Below are 23,359 nucleotides of genomic sequence, written 5' to 3'. Positions count from 1 at the left end.
TGAAAGAACCTCTCAAAATTGTTAAATGCTATTTGATATCAAAATTATCAAACCTTTGACTATCCTGAGTCAACAAGACAGGAAATTTAATGAACGCTAAGAACTTAAAGTTAAATTCCTTCCTTACACAAGGACAGAACAGGGTTTGATCCAAATGATATATTCAAAGGGACCAGGCTACATAATAAAATCGACAATGTTTAATTAGCATTTCTATTTGACTGAATAGATACTGTTAATAGAGTGGATATAAATTTCCCTTTCCAGCATTTACCTACATGCCCTAAAAAGTCTAGCCAGACTGTAAGAAGAATGAAGCAGATGTTAAACTCATTACCTTGCTGATCATACGTATATAACATTTTTAATGGCTTACTGTGAAATATTAAAAATGTGACTTACCACTATACATTCTTGTTTTCCTTGTGAGCAAAAATTAGGGATGTTATATAAGGACTCACTCACAATAACTTGCAGCTTACGAGTTTTTCTTGGAGGTGGGGAGGAGGATATTTTCAGACAAGGAAAAAAACTTTGTAACATCTGGCATTTATCCTACTCTTCTATATGGAAACACCACAGTTTTGTGCCGTTTTATGGATTTAATCAGATTTATCAAATTTTGCGGGATTGGGTGTCATTTCCCACAGAAACAAGTATTAGTAACTGATCATCCTTTACGCATAGCTACTACAGATCTGCAACTATAATATTACTGGCTAGTGGCCTGACTTGAAACAAGGTGCTTCCTGGTTGTCTGATCAATCACCAGATATTGGCTTTTGGAACAGATTAAAATGCTAGAAATAATAGTCTATTAGATTTTGTTCTGTATATCCATAGCAGTGAATTATTCATAAATAGAATCACAGAGATTTTAATCTGTTTAATTTTAACTAGTCTGAGATAAAGAAAACAAAATCCAGGATTTTGCACAACTTGATTTGGTGTTGGTGACTTGAATTATATCATTAACTTTTATTATTATTATTAAAATAAGGTATTAAATGGGAAAAAATAATCATTACAAAATGTTTCCTATCCTAATCCAGAAATTCACTTTTTATTAGTTAAATACACATACACACAAACATACACATATTTATTTATTTTTTATATATGCTGATTTTTAACTGAGCACTGGGAGTTTGGCAATCTGTGTTTCAAACTGCATGCAAGCATTCTCTTTAAGGGAAGCAGTGAATGAATATTTAAAACTTTTCTCATTAAAGTATTAATATAACATATGTTTTAAATCATCAGAAATCATGATTTAATGATGCTCGCATATTAGCAGTAATATGATGGGCACCATCCAGTGAGGCCTTATGATCCTGGTGGTAGTAAAAAGGCAATATGTTTATCTTAATTTTCTTTTCAAATCTTCCCTGCTGATTAATATAGTCTGTAGGGTCCTTGGAGATTTTTTATTATGTCACTTAAAAAGTGCCATATATTAGTTATGATATTGAATCAATCATCTTTTCCAAACTGGAACCCTCCAGATATGAGAAAATTCAGAATTCATAACACCAAGTTGCTGGTATAATCATTTTAACATGGGAGTTATTTTTAAAAGAACCACTCAGCACTAAGCAAATAAAGGGGTTTTCATTGCTATGCGTACTCTGTCATGAATATTCTTGCAGCACATCTGAAGTGATTAAAAAATTAAAAGAAACGAATATCAAACAACAAACCATCACATTTCACCAAAAAAAATCACATATTTTCCAGTCAAAACATTGCATTTTGAATGTTGGAGAAATTTGAATTGTATAGCTGAGGTGTCCTTGCAGGAAGACACATAAAAAGATAACATTGATTCATACATATTAGCTTCGTTCAGGCCAGGTTTAATTATCCCAGAAAAACATTTAGATTTTAAAATGCCAATCACTATACATTTTTAAATTACAGTTTATTGTAGTAGTAGTAGTAGGTTGTGCTACTTCGTTATTTAGTATTTTTGGAACACAAAACCAATTTGTAGATATTTCAATAAACAAAATTGCACAATATTCAGACAGCCTGAACTTTACACACATACCACAAACTACTATATTTGGGAAGGTATTTAAAATATTATGAAGCTTTTCGGTTAGCTCACATGAAGGTTAATAATGGAAAAGGGATTAAGTACAAAGACACACACTTTGCCACATCACTGCAATTCTTGTTCAGTTCAAAGGGAATTTCTAATTTATTTTTGCTAGAATACAAGCCACGGCACCTGTATTATCTGAAAACCTATTTAATTATTCACTTTCCAGTAAATACCTACAGATCTAACAGTACGAGAAGATATGGATTGATGGGAGGGACAAATATGAGGTACTCATTTACTTCGTATCCATATTACATAAACAGGGAGAAGTTCTAACACCTATAGAACTTCATATGGCATGTGAAACAATCAGGGCTTCAATATTCATGAGAGCAAATATGTAAATAAAAATCCACAGTCTCCACAATTGTCTTACAACACTAGCTATTGTCTTTAGACAATTCCATTCCTATCCTAAAAGATCTGCATGATCCAGTAAATAATAGTCCAAAGGTTGCAAATGACATGATTATAAACTGTTTTGTGGAGAGGAAAGCTTTGAGAACTATTTTAACTTGGTAAGGCATGCAAATGGGAACTTGATGTTCTAAGGATTAAAAGTTCCCATCATAGCTTGCTTAAGTCACATGCCTGTATTTTCTAAATGTACATCACTATTATACCAGTAAATCTTAGAGTCACAGGGTTTTGTTCTGTTTTTTCCCTAAAGCATTCTTTCCATATTTTACTTCCTATCACAGTCCCAAGGAAATGGTGTGTACACACAATAAGCCTTGGCTCAGCCAATGCTGAACTATTGGTTCGAGTTGACAGATCAGTAAGGGGAAAAAGTATTTATTATTATTGCCCAATCATTCAATACACACGGCAGGGGAGTGGGAAAAATATACATACTCCAGTGGAAAGTATGTGAATGTTTCTTTTGCTATTTTAACAAATCACTTACAGATGGCAGTAAATATGAAGCAGCAGAAATATTTTAATAAAAAAAACTACTTGAAAATTTGGGTTTACTGCAAGAAAAATCAAATAAAAAATATTCACAAAAATAGTACAGATTTTGGAGTGTCTACCCATCCAATTGGGCATGTTGTAGATCCCCTTAGCCAAAGAGTATCTCCTGGCAAGAACTGGGATATAGGTTTTTTCTCCTGTAGAATATTGTTTTGTCCCTTGTGGAATATTCTCCTCTCAGATATTAGAACAGTCATAACCCTGTTGGGTTTCACAAAGCTTTAAAAACTTGGTTATGTACCCAGACCTGGGGCTCATAATGTGTTAATGGCCCTGCTGCTTGGCCTTGCTATTTATTAATTAATTAATCATCATTGTTTATACTTATTTATTTTGTGGATATTTTTTTAAATTTAAAAAAAAATCATTTTAGAATTGTAGCAACCCAGAGTCATTGCTTAAGTTGGGTGGCTGCAGAAATTGAATGAATGAATGAATGAATGAATGAATGAATGAATGAATGAATGAATGAATAAATAAATAAATAAATAAATAAATAAATAAATAAATAAATAAATAAAATCTAATACCTACCTCCAGCAATAATTCCACTGTATCAGATTGTGGTACATAGCCAAGATTTATTAAATAACAACATGATTTTTTTTCAACCAATTAAAATCTGAGGCTTAGATAAGGAGTAAAAACTATAATTGAGACTTCTATAGTCAGTTGGTTTATTGTAGTCTTAGAGCAATACAATCATACATGTATAGTTCAGTGCTCTATAAATAATTATAAATCTATCTTAAGAGACAATAAAGAGAATTTAAGACAAAATTATAATACATCTATAAAAACAACAATTAGAATCTATGTATGATGTACAAAAGAAACAATAAATGTCTAAGTTATATGATAGTATCTAGAATTATATAACATGTCATAACACCTAAATTAGAAAAATGCAATGGTATTTAAAATTTATGTAAAGTATGATAATATGTAAAATTACAAAAACTTGATGACATCTACAATGAAATATGTCTGTGTAGCAAGAGCATAGCCCATGAGGATCACATGGATTTTATATGCTGCTGTGCAAAAATATAGCCATATGTACTATAATAAATTGCTTCTTGGCTTTTGGCTAAAATCAAATTTAGGCTTTCACAGTTGTAGGGCCAAATTAATGGTGTGCCTAGCAAACTGAATTCAGTATTTATAAGTGTTCAAATGGAACCAAGACATCCAGCTTTCAGCAATACTTTAATTTGAATCCTGCATTGTACAGAGTTTAATGGCCTTAAAATGGTCCCTTCTCACTGTAGCATGCTAAAGTTGTAAAATTTGAAATGATAGCGCCCAAAGATAAAAAGGAATAAATGATAAGCCACAAATATGTAGAAAAAGTATTTTAACTGGAAGCCTACATTCTCATGATATAATAGGAACTTCCCCATAAATCTAGTATTTCATAGGTACTCTGACCATAACCAAGTACATGTTTTTGTCTAGTTAAGTAGTCAATGAATTTAAACTTATATCCGCAACTTAGTGCAACAACTGTCTATCAACGTTTCCCACCATACAAACAAGTATTTCTCCCAGGCTGTCTTTAAGTCTCTTCTTCATTAAAAGGCAAATTATGACCTACATAAAGCTTAACATAGAAAGGATTATCATTTTTGGTACAGATATTACATTTAGTACTTGCTGTCTCATTGCCAAAATGAAAACTGCATATTTGTTGTATATAAACAGGAAATTTAGTAAAATAAACAATTACAGCTGTCATTTCAGATTATATGCAGAGAGTATTTTTAATCATTACTATTTGCAAGGGAATCAAAAAAATATGTACACTTAGAATGTTTTCTTTATGTTTTTTTTTTATATTACCTGATTTTTCCCTGAGCTGAAATGTAACTACCTCTTGAACAACAGAGCAGAGGTTAATGAGATATTTATTCCTAAATAGAACTTTCATGGCATAGCACATGGGCAATATATCTTAACTACTTAGCCAACTAACAAATTTATGTGTAACAAACTCATGATTTTCTATGATTCCAATATCCATAGTACATATACAATCAATAAGTAAAAACATCACAATAGTATGAACAAACTCTGCTATTATAATAGTTCTGTATGTTACATAAAAAAACAATCATAGTCACAAACTAACATTCAGTAGAAGAATAGAAGGATGACATCAGTGACGTGCGGTGAGGTTTATGACTGGTGAGGCACTGACACAGTGCTGGGTTTCAAACATTTTTAGACTTGTGGACTTCAACTCCCAGAATACCACAGCCAGGCATGCTCAGTTCCAATTTAAAGCGACAGCATTTGTTTTTCTCCTTTGCTCCTTCTTTCTTTTTCTTTTTCTCCTCCTTCTCCTCCTTCCTCCCTCTCTCCCTTCCTCCCCCTCTCTCAAACACACACACACACACACACACACACACACACACACAAAGTTGGATTGGACTATCTCTCCTACCCCTTCCCTCTCTCACTCACTCTCAAACAAACCCCCCCCACACACACACAAAAGTTGGATTGGAAATCTTTTCCAGTGGCTTGAAAGCAGCTCCTCTGCCATCCCCCCCCCCCCATTCCCCTGCTGCCTTTCCCAAACACCTCCACCATTTCAAATGCAGCCTGCTGTCTGGGTGGGAAATGCCTAGAACACAATAAAGCCCACCCACCACCTCCTGCTGGCAGGCTGGGGTGAGAGGAGAGGCAGAGAAGCCGGAGGGGAGCCGAGCCGAGCCTTCCAAAAGAAAGAGGCTGGGGGGAAGTGTGTGTACTACATCATGGCTCTTTGCCTGGCTTCCTGCCTCCTCCTGTGGTCTCCTCAGTGCTCGCTTGTGCTCTCCCTTCCCAAGTGTAGTTTGATTACAGGTGGAGCCACGTTGCCTTTTCAAACTTGTAATCAGTGAAGCTGGGCTAGATTTTTATATAGTTTTATCCAGCTGTGTGTGAGAGAGAGAGAAATGAATGGGGGCCTGGGGAGGAAGTCACTACACTTGGGGAGGGAGAGCACCAGTGAGGTTAAGCAGAGTCATCCACGGTGAGGCAGCAACTAGCTCAGCTTTTTCCTTTTACTTTTTTTTTTCATGATGAGAGTGGTGAGGCTGTGCCTCACTTGCCTCACCTGACTGCACGTCACTGGATGACATACATATCCCAAATGCTCTCTGGAGAGCTTAATTTAACCAGCTTCTGGAAGGCCATGGGGTTTCTACAGTAGTGTTTCTCAATCTTGGCAACTTTAAGATGTACGTACTTCAATTCTCAGAATTCTCCAGCCAGCCAGATTGTCTGGGAAATTCTGGGAGTTGAAATTCATGCATTTCCATGCATCTTAAATTTGACAAATTGAGAAACATTTGTCTGTGGTATCAGTGCTATAACAAAAAGAATTCGTCTTTTCCTTGCACTGTCCTAGAGCAGAATTGTTTCCATTGTCCTGAAATATAAAACTGGACAATCCATAGAAATAAGATGCAAAGTTAATGGCAATTGTTAGGATAAAATTTCTAACAGGAACATTTGATCACAGCATAACATCACATAAGAAGAATTAAGCCCTAGTCACTCCTTTTCTAGAAGATATTAACTAGAGGCTAAACAGGAATCTGCTACGAATGTTATTATTGTAACTTGTACTGATCAGTGTTGCTTTCCCTCTTATAATTTTATGGCATTTTTTTGTCTTGTACCCTTTTTTTTTCATTAAACGTAAGTTTCATTGTTAGAAAAAAAATACCTCAGAGTTTCTTTGTGTAGTTTATGTATTGATTGTTGTTTTGATCCTTTCCAATACAGGTGACAAGTTAATTTTGCATCATTTTACTTTATTAGCTTTGCTTTGTTTTTGTTCTGTTTCACTGGATATTTTATTATTTATTTATTTATCATTTGTGTTTCTAGACCGTCCATCTCCCTCAAGGAGAAATTCATATTTCAAGTGAAAGGGGCATTTTCAGAGGACCAGACATTCCAACATAGTGAAACTGCTTGTTTTACTGACCTGCTGTGTGAACTTTAGTTTGCCTGAAGCAAATCGTGAAAGATGCTTGTCTTCTGCAATTTGTTTCAGAGTTTTGGCAAAATAAAAAAATTATAATTGGACTTTCTGCTGAAGGAATAATGGAACTTCATTGCTTCTTCTCATATTTCTAGGGAATACTTGCATAATTGTCCAAAAGAAAAGGTATTCCTTCGTAGAGCATATAGTTCTTTGAATTATGGATTTTTGCATTTGTTATTTTCACATTTTTCTACTATATGACATTTTGTGAAATGCTTTACAATGTTTCATAGGAATACAAAATACTACAAGGACTTATGTTTTAATTCACACTTCAGTCTAGACAAGGCAAATAAAAAAAGTTTATATTTATTTGCCAGCTGAATGTCTTGTGCATCCCTATTCACAAATAGACAAAAAAATGGATCATCAAACAAATAAACAGAGTTCTCAGTCAAATGACCAGGCTTAAATGATCATATAAAGAACACATTATGTGAAGACATAGCCCTCCTGAGAAAAAGAGGATGAAGGGAGAAGAAGAAAATGACCAGCAGCCAGGTAGATAGACTCAATTATAGCAGAAATGAGTGCAACATTTATATTGCTGAAGCAACTGATTGAAGTCAAATCATCCTACCGGAGATCTGTCTATGTGATTTCTAAGAGTCATTGCCTGCTTAATAGCACATACTCAAAAATCAATTCATGGATTCCAATATCTGGCATCAGTGACAGAAGCTGTGATTACTTGAATAGGTTTGAGACAACCAGTAACTATTTTTTTCTTTTTTTTCTTTTACCCCTTTTTTCTTTTAGATAGTAAAGAAAAAAATTGAATATAATGAGAAATGTGTGGGAATAGAAATAGCACAATATAGACACTCTTATAACTTTTGGTAAATGTTGACAATCTGGTGGAGGGGGCAGAGAGTTAACCTCTTTGGTGCTTATTTTTTATCTCTTCCACTCAGTGAATACAAACTGTAATAGTATAACCATCTAGCTTTGCATTTTCAACAATTGTAGTAAAGTAGAAATACAGAGATCTTTGAATTGTGACATACTAAAAGAAACAACCCATGTACTTATTCCAAAGTCAGCTAGGCAGGAGTAAACTCAATTCTAATGTGGTCTTGCTATTCTTTTTCTTCTTGCAATCAAGAAACTTCAAGAAAAAAGCAAAGGCATGTGAGTTTCTTTTACTCAACCTTCTCTGGAACCTGTTTGATCTAAAGATCAAAGGAGTTGATGGTCAGTGTCACCTGCTTATCTCTCCTGGGTGTGCTTACTAACTCTGTATTCAGTATGAAGCATCAGTGGCTTCATTGCTTCCTCATTCACTCACTGATTCACATGTGGATTTATTAAGAATTTGTTCTGTTTATTGTCTTAGAACAAAGTGAACATACCAAACCTATTGCCTAAACTGGTGTTTTTAAAGTGAAGATAGATATAATAAAACCATATTTTATTGCCCTTCCTACTCAATCTGCACAGTGGTATTATAACCTTGTTCTGAATAGTAATGATACAGCTAATTAGAAACAGACTGAGAAATAAACCTGAATTGAACTGTAAAGAGATGTAGAGAGAAGACTAAATCTTATCTTAAAAGTTATATGAAATAAATAATAGATATGCCATAGGCCAATAGGATAAAACCAGATCATAACTAACCTCAGCCCCACCATTCATACCATACCAGTTCTCATGTCTTGATAGCCAAAAATGCAAAAAAAAAATCTGCAAGCTCTATAGTGAAAGTCAAAGTGAAGAAATAGGATTAAATATAAAGAAGTTTAAAATAATGACAACAGATAGAACAACCAGCGTTAGAGTTTACAGTGTAGATCAGAGTGTCAAACTCCCGGCCTGTGGGCCAGATGTGTCACGTGCTGGTCACATCCCCGCCCGGTTTAGCGAAGGGGAAAAAGACCCAATACATCATGTGACGATGCCATGATGATGTGAGTTTGGCACCCCGGTGTAGATATTGAAACAGAGAATCGCTATCTCCTGCTTTTAGCATCAACCATCAACAGTAAAGGAACAAGGAGTCAAAAGAAAAGGTTGCAGACTAGTACTTGGTTGAGCAAACATGAAGGCCTTGGAAACAATATTCAGATGTTCTTCTGTGTTTATATCTACAAAGATAAGAATTGTGCAATCCATGGTAGTCCCTGTGGCTCTCCAGGAAAGAGAAAATTGGGTTTTAAAGAAGTAGGATAGGAAAAGCATTGACACTTTCGAGCTTTGGTGTTGGAGAAGACTCCTGAGAATAGTATAGCAGCCAAGAATACAAAGCAAAGGATTATTGAACAAATTAGCCCTGAGTTGTCACTTGAGACAAATGACTCAAATTATCTTACTTTGGACACATTATGCAAGAATCAAGCTGTCTGGAAAAGGGTCTAATCCTGAGAAACATAGAAGGAAAGGAGAGAGGACAGCCAGCAGCAACTTGGATAGACTATTATATCGTCATGAGTGCACCATTACGAGAACAAGCTAGGTATATATCATCATGGAGAAAATGTATCTATGTGGTTGCTAGGAAGCAAAAATGACTTGCACATAATCAATCAATCAATCAATCTCGTGTCGATTGAAAAACAAGCACATTTTTGTGCATTAACACAGAACCGAAAAACACCTGTCCTTTTCTAATAAAACCCTCACATTACTACTACTACTACTAGTAGTAGTAGTAGTAGTAGTACAAAATTAGTGTATTTGACATTCAATGCCTAAAAAGAAATATGTAAGACATAATTTCAGACCTCAGAATCCTATCACAACAAATGTTTCCTGATATAGGAGTTTAGATTTGACAGGGTAAATCAGGGATGAGTATTGGTAAAGATGCTTCTTTGCCAGCAATGAGGCTGTGGGGTGGCTGACACATCGTAGAAATTGCATTGCACTCTGTGTCACTTCCTCCCTTGGAAAGATATCATCAATTGCTGATTACAAGTAAGCGTTCCAGTGTGAAACAGTCCAGAAATAAGGGGTGAACATTCCCTTCCACTGGAAGATTTAAATCTTCAGCTACATCACCCTGGGATGTCATAACCCAACCCTTGGGCTACTTTTAATTTTGTGGGTGGATAATTTTCTTATGGAGATTTTATGTTTATATATATTATATTGTGTACTCTGGATAGAAAGATTCCTTAGAATGCCTTTGTTTACAATGGCAGAATAAAATGTTCCAACAAAATGTAATCTGGTGCAAGGAACATATGAATTATAAGTCTAAGTATTTCTTATAATTTCAACCACTAACATTATAATCAAATACAAAAAAAAATTGTATTCCTGAACAATGCAGCTGGGGTATCTGTATTTCCTAATCCATTTCTTCTAGAAAAGACTATTGTAATAATTTCCTAGAAATACACAGCTGGTTTCTAGGTTTATTTTCAAAGATAGATATTGAACATTTTAGAAATGAAACAGATTTATCTGAACCACAGCTGAGCTGCATGACAGCATTTTGTTTTTGAAACTTTCAGTCAACACTTTTTATATGATTTTTTTTACCTGTTTCATACTTCCGCTGATTTAATCATTGCATGAACATAAACATAATATTTCAAACTGATTGTAGTTACTTAATGCTTTTTCTCAAACCCTGCCTCCCATTGTTTGGCTCTCATAGGTTTCAAAATTAAATGTAGAGGCTGAAAGATTTTTATAGGAGGCTGTTGTTGTTTTTCTTTTGATTACTGAATATGGTTTGTGCTCTATTTGCATTTAAATTGTATTATATTTTTATAGTAAGTTAGTTAGACAATTTTGTTCTAGAAGAAGATGCAAATGTAGAATATGAAGGAAGCAGGATAAAAACCTTCAGTATTTTCAGCCATCAAATTTTGTCTTCGACAATTCAATTCTCCAAAGTGATCTCTCTTTCAACTATATTGACCATTAACTTTGAAAATGAGATCAAGGCTTCTTTCATGCTTAAATCTCAAAGTGCAATATTCTTTCCTATCAAGAAGAGAATTTGAATCATAAACCCCAGTTTTACCATCAGTAAAAATTATTGCTTTGTATATAATAAACAGAGGGAGGGAGCTAAATAAATAAAATAGGGAGAATGGGAGTGGTAAACTTTAATATTAATCTCCTTTCATTCATTTCATCTTCATGAAGATTTCTTGCTTAAGGATTTCAGCAAAGACATTTTGTTACTCAGTACCTATTTTATTTCTGACATCGAACCAGGCATTTGACACATCTGCCTTCGCTAGCTCATACAATCAATACTTTCATCTAGTAGCCACATATATTTCCATGGCTAGATGTTTTAAATGGATGTGATGTGAAGTGTTTTATTTACTAACTGATCATTCAATACTTAAGAGTTGTATTGATGGGATGAATTTTTCTTAAGTTGTCTATTTTATAATAAATAAATTAAGATCCTTTATCTTCTCTCACTTGTCCTTCACCTTTCTCTGTCCTTAAAATTTAAAGTTTTCAAACAATACCTTCCTTCCAATGATTTGCTAGGGAGGCAACTGTTCCATTTTCTTTCCATTACATGAATAGAGATGTGCTTTGTTCTTGCACATTATGCAGTTCAGTCCTTATAAAGATATTAATCTGCAATAGTTGATAGTAATAGTTGATTACTGCCAAATGTAAGAGTGTAAATGCAACTATTTGACTTCCAAATGGCATTTTCTCTGGATGAATGAGGGCAGATCAAGTTATAGAAACTGCTAAGCATTTTAACAAGGAAGACAATGATACCTGAAGCTGAAATTAAATTAGTATTTGTTATGCAATTGTTATCACTAGATATTTATCAAAGAAGTAAAAAATTAACCAAATGTTATTTAATTAATATTTTATTCTGTCCCTTTCCTACATCAATGTATTCCAAGAAAGTTTAAAAAGTTAATATATGGTACATTTAAAAATGTACTGATCCACAAATTTGCAAATAGTGTTTCTTGATATGCAGAAAAGGAAATAGTCTCTTCATAGTTTCTATCTGAAAGATAAACTATTACTAACCATACAAGATAAAATGGAGATGACAGTAAGTAAGATAAAACCTACTCTATTTCAAGTCAGTCTCAGAGTAATTTGTTGTGATTCATTTCCTGACTCAGAAGGATATTCAGAAAAATCAGAGCTCCACTTTTTCCTGCTTTATTTTAAAAAACGTAGCACTGTCTGGAGCATCCATGTGTATTTTGTCTTCTCTCTTGGAAAGTGAGTTCCATCATATCCCATTTTTAAACCTATATCTTTCCACATGTAGCATCATAATAACACATCTCTCTAAATAGCTCCACAAATGGCTACATCTTCTAGCATGTATCCTTCGCCACAAAACAATTTTCTAGAGAGAAAAGGAATGAAAAACCTGTAATGGCATGTGGGAATGAATTTGGAAGACAGGACAAAGAGACAAAACCAAGGGAATGGTGATATTAAAGTCCCAGCAGCAATCAATCCACCTATATCCCAAATGCAAAATAATCCTTTGCTAATACAATTGTTTTAAAAATGGAACATGATGGAAATCACTTTCTAAGATAGATGACAAAATACATATGGATGCTAGTTTTTTTTTTTAAATAGAGCAGAGAAAAACATTCCAACATAATTTCAATAGTCTCTTCTTCTTTTATCTCCTCTGTATTTTTCTGACCTGTCCTGAATTACCCAATCAATGCTTAAGTAAGGTCCATTCCCTTGAATTTGCAGGAATAATGTAACTCAGTGGTCCCCAACAATTGCACCTTGGCAGCCTGGTGGGGAGAATGGGAACTGGGCCATGCAAGCAGCAAGTCGGTGTGCTCATGCATGCACACACAGCTCGACCTGCGCAAGCTGCAGGCATGTGTACATGTGTACCTGCTTGCTACACATGCAAGTCAAGCTGCGCGCACATGAGTGCATGCTGGCCTGCTGCTCGCAGGGCCTGGTTCTGATGTAACTGGATCAACAAATGGTAATCTGATTGAAAAGTCATACTCAACTTGGATGAGTTAGAGAGGGAAGGGGGTAGGAGAGATAGTCCAATCCAACTTGTGTGTGTGTGCGTGTGTGTGTGTGTGTGTTTGAGAGAGGGGGAGGAAGGGAGAGAGAAACAAATGTTGTTGTTTTAAATCTGAACTGAGCATGCCTGGCTGTGGAATTCTGGGAGTTGAAGTCCACAAGTCTAAAAATGTTTGAAACCCACCACTGTGTCAGTGCCTCATCAGCCATAAACTTCACCGCATGTCACTGTTTCCATGCATTTAAAGATGAAGATATGCTATCTATTTGGCTTATAAACTGAACTAAACCCTCCAGAAGTAATCCAAATTACTTCCTTCTTAAAATCTCTAGCTTATTTTGATACTTGCTGCTTTTCTAAACCCACCCACACATTTGCTGCCAGTTGAACTATGTGGAATCAAAATCCATCACAAGTTCCACTTTTTAAACTGAAAATAGTTCTATGAAAGTGAAAGGTGGAATAACAATTTTATTGCCATTTTCAAACATTTTCCTAGACTTTATCTATGGCATTGGACCATTAGTGGATAAACAAAAAACTTGTCTTCTTAGGATAACTAGCTATATATCACACATGCATACATATCAGAGGTGGGTTCCTACCGGTTCGGACCGGTTCAGCTGAGTAGATAATAACTCGGCCATCCACGTCCCCAAACTGGTTCTATTTGGGGCACCATAGGTGCTACCATCTTACTTTTTGCTTCTAAGCATGCACAGAAGCAATTTTTTTTCACTACTGCACATGTGTGCATAGAGCGCATCAAGCGCACGTATAAAGTGCATCCCTGAGCAAACCAGCAGTAAAAGAATCCTGAACCCATCCCTGATACATATGCATATAAATATGGCCCGTTTCTGTGCATAGATTGCTAAGTAATGATGCTTTTGATGCTCTTCATTCTTATAGCATAAACTAGACTTAAGAGATACAAGGGCATTTCTTTAGGGCATCACTTTTATTTTTCAATCCCACCAAATTGTTTGAAATCAGTTGTGCATGCTTAAGACACTGAACTTGTTAGCTGGAAAGCTGGCAGCATACATTCAAGACCCAAGTGCTGTATAATAGGCTTTTTCTTGCCCCACTTCCTGCCAACCTAGCAGTTCGAAAGCATACAAATACGAGTAAATAAATAGGTATCGCTTCAGCGGGCAAAGTTACTGCATTCCATACTTTCATGCTGGTCACATGATGACGGAAGTGTCTCTCAGACAACACAGACTCCCTAGCAATGGTGGGTTCCTACCGGCATTCCTACCAGTTAGCTGAGCGAGCATTTTGTGAGTGCACACGAGCTGCGCGTGTATACATACTTGAAAGATACTTGCTCAGAAAACAAGGAAAACAGCTAAGGAGCAGCAATTCAATCTGCCACCCCTGATCAGCTGGGCTTCAGAAGATGAAATAAAGGTAGGTATAACCCAGGAAAGTGGGCAGGCAAACCCACTTTCAAAGAAACAGAGGACGGGTTCACTGTCTGCTTGACAGCAGAGCTACCGGTTAGGGAGAACTAGTGCGAACCGGTAGAAACCAAAAACTACTCTCTAGGCTGAGAATCAGAGATGAGAACTGTACCTTTAAATCTGGATAGGGAAACTTTATTCACTTTCAGTGATGAAAATCTTGGGACACAAAGGACATTTTGAACCAATTACTTCCTGTCCCTGTATCCGAACAATAGGAAAACAAAAGACATTTTATCAATGTCCTTCTTCAAGCTATTGCAGGTTCTCAAGCAGATAAACTTGAACCATCCCAAAAAGATAGAATAAACTACTAAACTGGATTCTCATATTTCCAGAAAAATATATATTGATCTTCATAAAAACGTCTGAACAATAGTGGTGGCCGCAATTCTTCCAAAACACAATTTCTCTTTTTTATTTTAAATTTGATTGCAAACTACAAAGCTGCAACAATAATATGTAGGGAACTTTATAGCCAGGCATTTTGCCCAATATAGCCAGAGCTACATATTGCTGCAGTGGCTACAAAGGAGAATAGGGTAAGGTGGGAGGAAGATACCTTGAAATGAATGCTGTAGATACTATGGATAGCAAACAAAGCGATATGACTTTGGAAGAAGAAAAATCATCTCTATCAACTTTTTCAGAGGCATAGAAAAGAAATTGCAACCAATTAGGAAATGACTTCGGGAGGGGGACAGCAACAATATGGTATTTTGTAGCCATTGGGTTTATGGGAAAAAAGAAAGGGGAAAGAACCACATTCTGGTCAACGTTGCCTGCTCCCATTATTAGTATCTTTAAAAAAAACAATTTCAAACCCAGTGTGAACATTCTAGAGGGATTGTTGATGGAAGTCCCTTTCATTAATAAAATAATAAATATAAAACAACAGGTGACTGTTGCATTTTCTGGATCTCATTAACATAATGCAAGAAATTAGTGGAATGTACTTGCCTTTGATAATTGCACAATACAAAAAGAATGTCTGCATACTACAGGAAGGAAGGAAGGAAGGAAGGAAGGAAGGAAGGAAGGAAGGAAGGAAGGAAGGAAGGAAGGAAGGAAGGAAGGAAGGAAGATCATGCCAGACTAATCTTATTGCATTCTTTGACAAAGTGACAAAATTAGTGGACCAGAGGAATGCCGTCAATATAGTTTACTTGGACTTCAGTAAGGCATTTGATAAGGTAGACCATAACCTACTACTAAATAAAGTAGAAGAATGTGGGTTAGACACCATCACCACCAGATGGATTCGGAATTGGATGACCAACCACACTCAACGTGTAGTACTCAATGCTACTGAATCTATATGGAGGGAAGTATGCAGCAGAGTACCCCAAGGCTCTGTTTTAGGCCCAGTACTCTTCAACATTTTCATCAATGATTTGGATGAGGGAATAAATGGGGAACTCGTCAAATTTTCAGATGACACCAAGCTGGCAGGAATAGCCAACACTCCCGAAGATAGGCTTAAGATACAAAAGGATCTTGACAAGCTTGAACATTGGGTACTATCTAATAAAATGAAATTCAATTGTGAAAAGTATAAGGTTCTACATTTAAGCAAGAAAATGAAATGCACAGGTACAGTATAGGTGGTACCTTGCTCAATAGTAGTAACTGTGAAAGGGATCTTGGAGACTAGTGGACAACCATTTAAATATGAGCCAGCAGTATTCAGCAGCTGCCAAAAAAGCCAACACAGTTCTAGGCTGCATCAACATAGGAATAGAATCAAGATCACGTGAAGTGTTAATACCACTTTATAATGCCTTGGTAAGGCTACACTTGGAATACTGCATTCAGTTTTGGTTGCCACAATGTAGAATAGATGTGGAGACTCTAGAAAGAGTACAGAGAAGAGCAACAAAGATGATTAGGGGACTAGAGACTAAAACATATGAAGAACGGTTGCAGGAACTGGGTATGTCTAGTTTAATAGAAAGAAGGACTAGGGGAGACATGATAGCAGTGTTCCAATATCTCAGGGGTTGCCACAAAGAAGAGGGAGTCAAACTATTCTCCAAGGCACCTGAGTGTAGCACAAGAAGCAATGGGGGGAAACTAATCAAGGAGAGAAGCAACTTAGAACTGAGCAAAAATTTCCTGACAGTTAGAACAATTAATCAGTGGAACAGCTTGCCTCCAAAAGTTGTGAATGCCCTAACACTGGAAGTCTTTAAGAAGATGTTGGATAGCCATTTGTTTGAAACAGTATAGGGTTTCCTGCCTAGGCAGGAGGTTGGACTAGAAGACGTCCAAGGACCCTTCCAACTCTGCTATTGTATTGTATAAGTAAGTAAGTAAGTAAGTAAGTAAGTAAGTAAGTAAGGAAGGAAGGAAGGAAGGAAGGAAGGAAGGAAGGAAGGAAGGAAGGATTTGTAATGCTCCCTGTGAGCAACCCATGAGGAAACTCAGTGGGGAAACCAATATGACACTGGAAGTCTCCTTGGCTACCACTTCTTTTTTGCCCACCAATTGTCATTCTGTTTAGGTAAGGAAATATCTCTAAAATGATGACCCAACCAATAAATAGTCTAAGCTGAACAACAAGCAGCATAGTCACATATACTGTAGGTCGATAGAGAGTTCTATGGTACGAATGTAGGATTGCAGCCAAAGCTGTCGAAATCCTATCTATTTAATATTGTCAAATTCTTATCATGATTACTAACTATATTTAATATCTAGTGGCTCTTGTTAAAGTGTATCCGCTTGTCCATATTGGACATCAATCATAAAGTATGTTTAGGTCTTACAAAATAATCCAATACTCTATAGCAAAACTATTCAGTTTATAGAGTAATAACCTAATGATAAATTCTTGCTGGAATAACAGTTGAGTGAAGAGTACTTTCTAACAATAAGTGGAATTAATTACTTGGAGACGTGCTCTATTTCTCAACTCTGGAAGTGATTGAGGCAAAACTGGAAGGCCATCTGTTGTGGATATTTCAATTCTGTGCTGAGCAGCATTTGGTCTTGGTAGCCTAAATGGCCAAATAGGCCCATTAACTCAATGATTCCCTGAGTTTGGAGATTATGTACTGCCAAATCTTTTATAAACCCCAACAAAGGATAAAAACATTTATGACTCATCACATAAAATGCCACATTTTTGCTCTCTCCCACAGCATTGGCTAGTCTTAGATTATGCCAGGTCCTCTCCTGCCTTTTTTAGTATGTTTAGCTTAAGAGAAAGAAGAACTAGGGGAGACATGATAGCAGTGTTCCAATATCTGAGTGTAGCACAAGAAGCAATGGGTGGAAACTAATCAAGGAGAGAAGCAACTTAGAACTGAGGAGAAATTTCCTGACAGAACAATTAATCCGTGGAACAGCTTGCCTCCAGAAGTTGTGAATGCCCCAACACTGGAAGTCTTTAAGAAGATGTTGGATAGCCATCTGTCTGAAACGGTACAGGGTTTCCTGCCTAGGCAGGGGGTTGGACTAGAAGACCTCCAAGGTTCCTTCCAACTCTTCTATTGTATTGTATTGTATTGTATTAGTGCCTCTTGTTCTTTGTTGATTCGTTTATCAGAAAAAATGGGACGCAAGTGTGCACCTTCTCATTATTCAATCATGATTGAAAAATATCTTTAAAGTTATTGCAGCATTTTGGAGACACCAAACTGAAGACACACAGAAGTGGAATCTTGCTGTTTGTTCTTACAAGTGGTTTTGAGATGCATAGTACAGAAGTTTGTTTCTCAGAAATAACAATGAGTTAGGGTTAGGGTTAGGGTTAGGAAGGAAGGAAGGATTAAGTCAGAAAGAGTATGTAACAATATTAAAATAACACTGGAGAGAAGGTGGGGTTTTTTGCAGTGTAGCAAAGTCATCCAGATTATTGCTAAACTTCCTTTGAAAGGATCAAGAGCAAGGGATAATAAAGGCATTATGATCTGTAAATCTGGTGTAAAAGAATTTATAATCCAACATACACATAATGTAACCATATTTATTCAAAGGTAGCTCTTGTAGTGGTCAATGGAATATGTTTCCAGGTAATTCTGATAAAAGTACTCCCACAGAGATTGCCACCAGCCATTCCCACCCAAGATAGCCTGGCCATAGTGTAGTGATTGTCAGCTCTTGTGACTGTCAGCTTAGATTGCTACATTATATAATAACACCATGTCATTTTTCTACTGAAGCAAACAAGAAAGAAGTACTTCTGCTATGTACAACGTAATAATAGCTATAGTCAAATAAATGATTAATAATGATAGCAAAGCATTTATATATACTAGATTGATAATATGAAATCTTATACAAACTGTAAGTGAGTATCATGGAGATGATGTTGAAAAGCCTTTTTATAAAAGATAAACAATTCTATATAGAATAGAATATAAAGATGTAATATCATTGGATGATGTAATAAGATGTCATAAATTTACTTCAAATTTAATATGCCTTATGTTGAAAGGATGTAACAATAGCTAGGCTTAGTGGATGTTTAATAATTATAACAATTTGTATACATGTATATTAGATAGATGATACTAATAATGGGGGGGGGAAACATGGAATCGAAAATTATTAGAGAATGTTATCAATGCTAAAATGATAGAATGACTTAGAATAGGAGGAAACATATAACAATGTATACAAAGATATCTTGATTGTCAATATGTTTTTATAAAATTCAAGTGATAACTATGGAAAGGACACAGAAAGACCTTGTAACCAATCGACACACTGTGTGTAGTTGAAGAGGCTTTTATGTTATATGTGTTGTGTGTTTGTGTTTGTCTGAAAATAAAATACAAATTAAAAAAAGAAAAGTAAAAAGTACTTCATCCATTTTACGGAATTCTTTATTACTGTAATCCTGTTGTCTTTTGCATATAGCATATTGCATTGAAAGTCAGTTATTTTTCACTCTATAAGGATTCACGGATTCATTTTATAACACCTTCCTGACAAAATATCTGGGAGATTCTGATCTTTTTATGTACAACTGTACTATCAGATTACTTTCATACAGCTTCTTTGAATGTAGCTGAATTCTACTATATAAAATTAGGCAGACTTTGGTCACCCATCAATCATTCCATTATTAATAGCAATACACTACCATGTTTCCCCAAAAATAAGACAAGATCTTATTTTCTTTTGACCCACAAAATATAGCTTGGGCCTTATTATCAGGGGAGGGCTTATTTTTTGGGGTTGCTAGGGGGCTGCTCTCTTGCGAGTGGGCTCCCAAAGAGCCAGGCACAGCCTCAGGGTCGAACGGCTATGTTGTGCTGTTGCAGCAGCAACACAGCAGCCATGAGGTGACCACGCTCACAAGCAGCTGCCTGGCAAACCCCCTTTTCAGCTGGGCACAGTGCTATTCACTGACCTAGGGATATTGCCAAGCCGCGGGAGCACCTGTTTGCTGGCCTCTGGCTCCCAAAGCTCGGCGCCTTCGGAATACCCCTAGGTCAGTGAATGGGGCTCTGCATGGCTGGAGAGGGGGTTGCGTTAGTGGCTTTTCCGCTCCCTGCTCATGCGACCCCAGGCTCATGATGCCCTTGCCAAACTCTCCCTTCAGAGACAGGGCATCTTCGCTGCTGCCGCTTCCCGCTGCATGGCTTTTTCTGCGGCTTCCAAAGCATGGAGGTAGGATGCTGAGTTTTCCGGCACTTGCCACTCTGGGAGTACGCTCTATGGTTGTACGCTCTGGGAATATGCTATGCCAGCAGCCAGCCCACAACCATGGCTGGCGAACAGCGCTTACGCAGCTTGGTGATACCTCTAGGTCAGTGAATGGTGCTGTGCCCAGCTGGAAAGGAGGGTTTCCAGGCAGCTGCTCATGAGCGTGATCACCTCATGGCTGCTGTTGCTGCTGCGACAGCACAACACAGCCGTTTGACCCTGAGGCTGTGCCCAGCTCTTCGGGAGCCCGCTCGCAAGAAAGCAGCCACCTGGCAACCCCCTTCTCCAGCTGGGCACAGCGCCAGTGACCGATCTAGCAGTATCCCAAAGGAGCCAAGCAACGCAAGCGCCTTTGCCCCCCACCTCATTCCCACAGCTTGGTGCTTTCGGGATACCGCTAGGTCGGCGAGTGGTGCTCTGCCTGGCCCTGGGGGGGATTGTCCAGCAATGTTCCCTCTAAGGTGCGTGGCCGCACGGCCGCGCACGTGGCAAGAAAACACCGCGCGGCAGTTTTCAACTGCCGCGCAGTGATTTCTATTGCCACAGGCTCCAGAAGCTGGGGAAGTCCTTTGCAGGCAGCTAGAACGGGCCGCCCGCAAAGGACTTCCCCAGACTTGCTTTGATGAGCACGGGGCGACTGAGGATAGCTGTGAAGCCCCAAAGCCCCCACTGCCACCGGAATAACTGCTGCCACCTCCTCCTCCTCTAACAGCACTGCTGGATTTGCCGCCAAAGCTCCAGCCGGCATCTCCGCACGTGGCGGCGGTGCCTCCCCTCTGCTCGGAGTACCTGAGCTCAGCGGCGCATTACTCCTGCCCCCTCCTCCTCCGCCGTGCTTTTGAGGAGCCATGAGGCTGCGGGAGCCAGTAGGAAGGCGGGGGGAGCAGGGGAAAAAAAGCCTCATGGCTCCTCAAAAGCACGGCGGAGGAGGAGGAGGGGGCAGGGGTAACGCGCCGCTGAGCTCAGGTGCAAATCTGGTGGTGCTGTTGGAGGAGGAGGAGGTAGCAGCAGTTATTCTGGTAGCAGCTCGTCGGCATCTTCAGCAGCAGCCCTGCCCACGATGAAGAAACCAAAGATGGAGCAGATCCACGCAGATGACCTCACTGCAACATGACTGGAGGAGGAATTCTGGGAGTTGAAGTCCACAAGTCTTAAAGCTGTCAGGTTTGAAGACCTTTGAGGTTTTTTTCTAAAGGGTTAGGGGAGCAAAGGTCTTGTAACTTGACAGCTTTAAGACTTGCACACTTCAAATGCCAGAGTTCCTGAGCCAACATGACTGGAGGAGGAATTCTGGGAGTTGAAGTCCACAAGTCTTAAAGCTGTCAGGTTTGAAGACCTTTGAGGTTTTTTTCTAAAGAGTTAGGGGTACAAGGGTCTTGCAACTTGACAGCTTTAAGAGTTGCGTGCTTCAAATGCCAGTTGGTTCAGTTTCTGAACCAACATTTTGGTTGCTAAGCAGGAGCGTTGTTAAGTGATACTGGTATTATATAACACTTTTAATTAAGCAGGTACCTTGAAGAAACATAACTTTGAGTTTCAAATAATACTGATTTCGTTGTTGTCTTAGGTGACATCTGTGAAAAAAATTCAGGTGCTCAGGCATGAAAATGTGCTGCTCAAACACTATACTTTTCTGCTCACATTGAAAAAAAATTGGAGGGAACATTGTTGTCCAGGGGGCTTATTTTCAGGGGGCGTATATTTTGCCCACCTGAAAAACTAGCCTTAGTTTCAGGACATGTCGTTTTTTCAGGAAAACACGGTATTATGCCTTGTTCTGTTCTTTTATTTTAAAAATGTTCTTATATTTTAATTTTTTATTCTGGTCTGTGATCATAATAAAAGATTCAATTAAATATTGCACCCATTGCCAACACTATCTTAAGAGGCCATCCCTAGCTACAGGAATGCCAATATGATGCAAAGAATTTGATGCAAATAAATAATGGGTGGAGTTGCATAATAATACTGTGACAAACTTTTATTACTACTCATCCAACTGTACAAATATAAATGAACATGGGATTAAATACTGCCTGTGTCCTAAAAATGAAAGCTAATAAGGGGAACAGAGGACAGCTGGTGTGCTGTCCATAAGTCTCTTCCAAGAGGGGAAAATGCCAGAAGGTACAGGAAAGGTATTTAGAAGACTGCTATTGTTTTCTTCTGTTCTGTTCAGTGCCAAGTACCATATGGGCAGCAATTACAGAGTGCCTGACCATTATAAAGATGCATGTCAAGAGACGAAGGAATTAAATGTCCCTCTTCTGCAAAACAAGAAAATAAGATATCACCAAAAGTGAATGATGCATGCAACGTTTTTAAAAAGACAATAGAAGAATAACTGGAATGTATGAAGTTTAGGCATAGTATGTTCAAAGACAACTTGTCTTTAAAGGGATATGTCTAGTTCTGTAAATAAAGTACACTGACAGGGTGAAACCATGTCTGCCTTGAATAAAAATGCCCCAGGGATAATACTGGATTGAGAGTTTACATGGAAATACCTCATATTCTCATGTTCATAGTGTAGCCTAAATTCAATCCAATATGTACAATTAAGAGTTCTTTGGTTTCAAAATAAGGTCAGGTTTTTTGGGGGGGGGGGGGTTCATTTATTTTTATTTTTATCTTGCAGTGTGCTTTGCTTGGAATGAAAGAATCAGAGAAAAAGAGTCTAAAATTATTTCTAGTCTCAGGTTCCCAGCATTCATTGTTTCCAGATGTTATATATTCCTTCCTCTACCCATAAAGTCATGATCCATATCTGTGGCTAATACTGCTAAAAGCCTTCTGAGTTTCATTAAAGAGAAAAATGTGTGCATAGAGCGGGGTGCCATAGCTGATTGGTATTGCTGTCATGGAAGCTATGATCAGAGTTTCTTTCAGCATATAGTTTATTACATCCATAAGGAGTTAGGGCAAAACAAAAGAAGTTATTAATGTCCCATAAATCAAACTTTACAACAATAGTTTCACTTAGAAATCATTATATTTCGGTTATTATATTTTGTCCCAGAACATGGGCCACATACACAGCAATATAGAAACTCTAACCAAAATTTTCTTACCAATTAATCTTATCTAGAGCTTAGATCTAGAAAGTTGTCTTTTTGACATAACACATCAGCTATCACCTCTGC

General features: G+C 37.5%; 1 long non-coding RNA gene across 1 annotated transcript in view; it reads left to right on the top strand.

Moving 5' to 3' along the window:
- The window catches only part of LOC309393343, a 137,492-nt gene extending 130,208 nt beyond the window's left edge, over window positions 1-7,284 (top strand). Inside the window, exon 3 of the long non-coding RNA XR_014175571.1 lies at window positions 6,965-7,284. This is a non-coding gene — a long non-coding RNA (uncharacterized lncRNA). The remainder of the gene's footprint in view (window positions 1-6,964) is intronic.
- Window positions 7,285-23,359: the final 16,075 nt, after the last annotated feature.

This window comes from Natrix helvetica (assembly GCF_964273705.1).
Source record: "Natrix helvetica genome assembly, chromosome: 5".
Classification (NCBI taxonomy): Eukaryota; Metazoa; Chordata; class Lepidosauria; order Squamata; family Natricidae; genus Natrix; species Natrix helvetica.
This window is presented reverse-complemented; position numbering and strand designations above follow the sequence as displayed.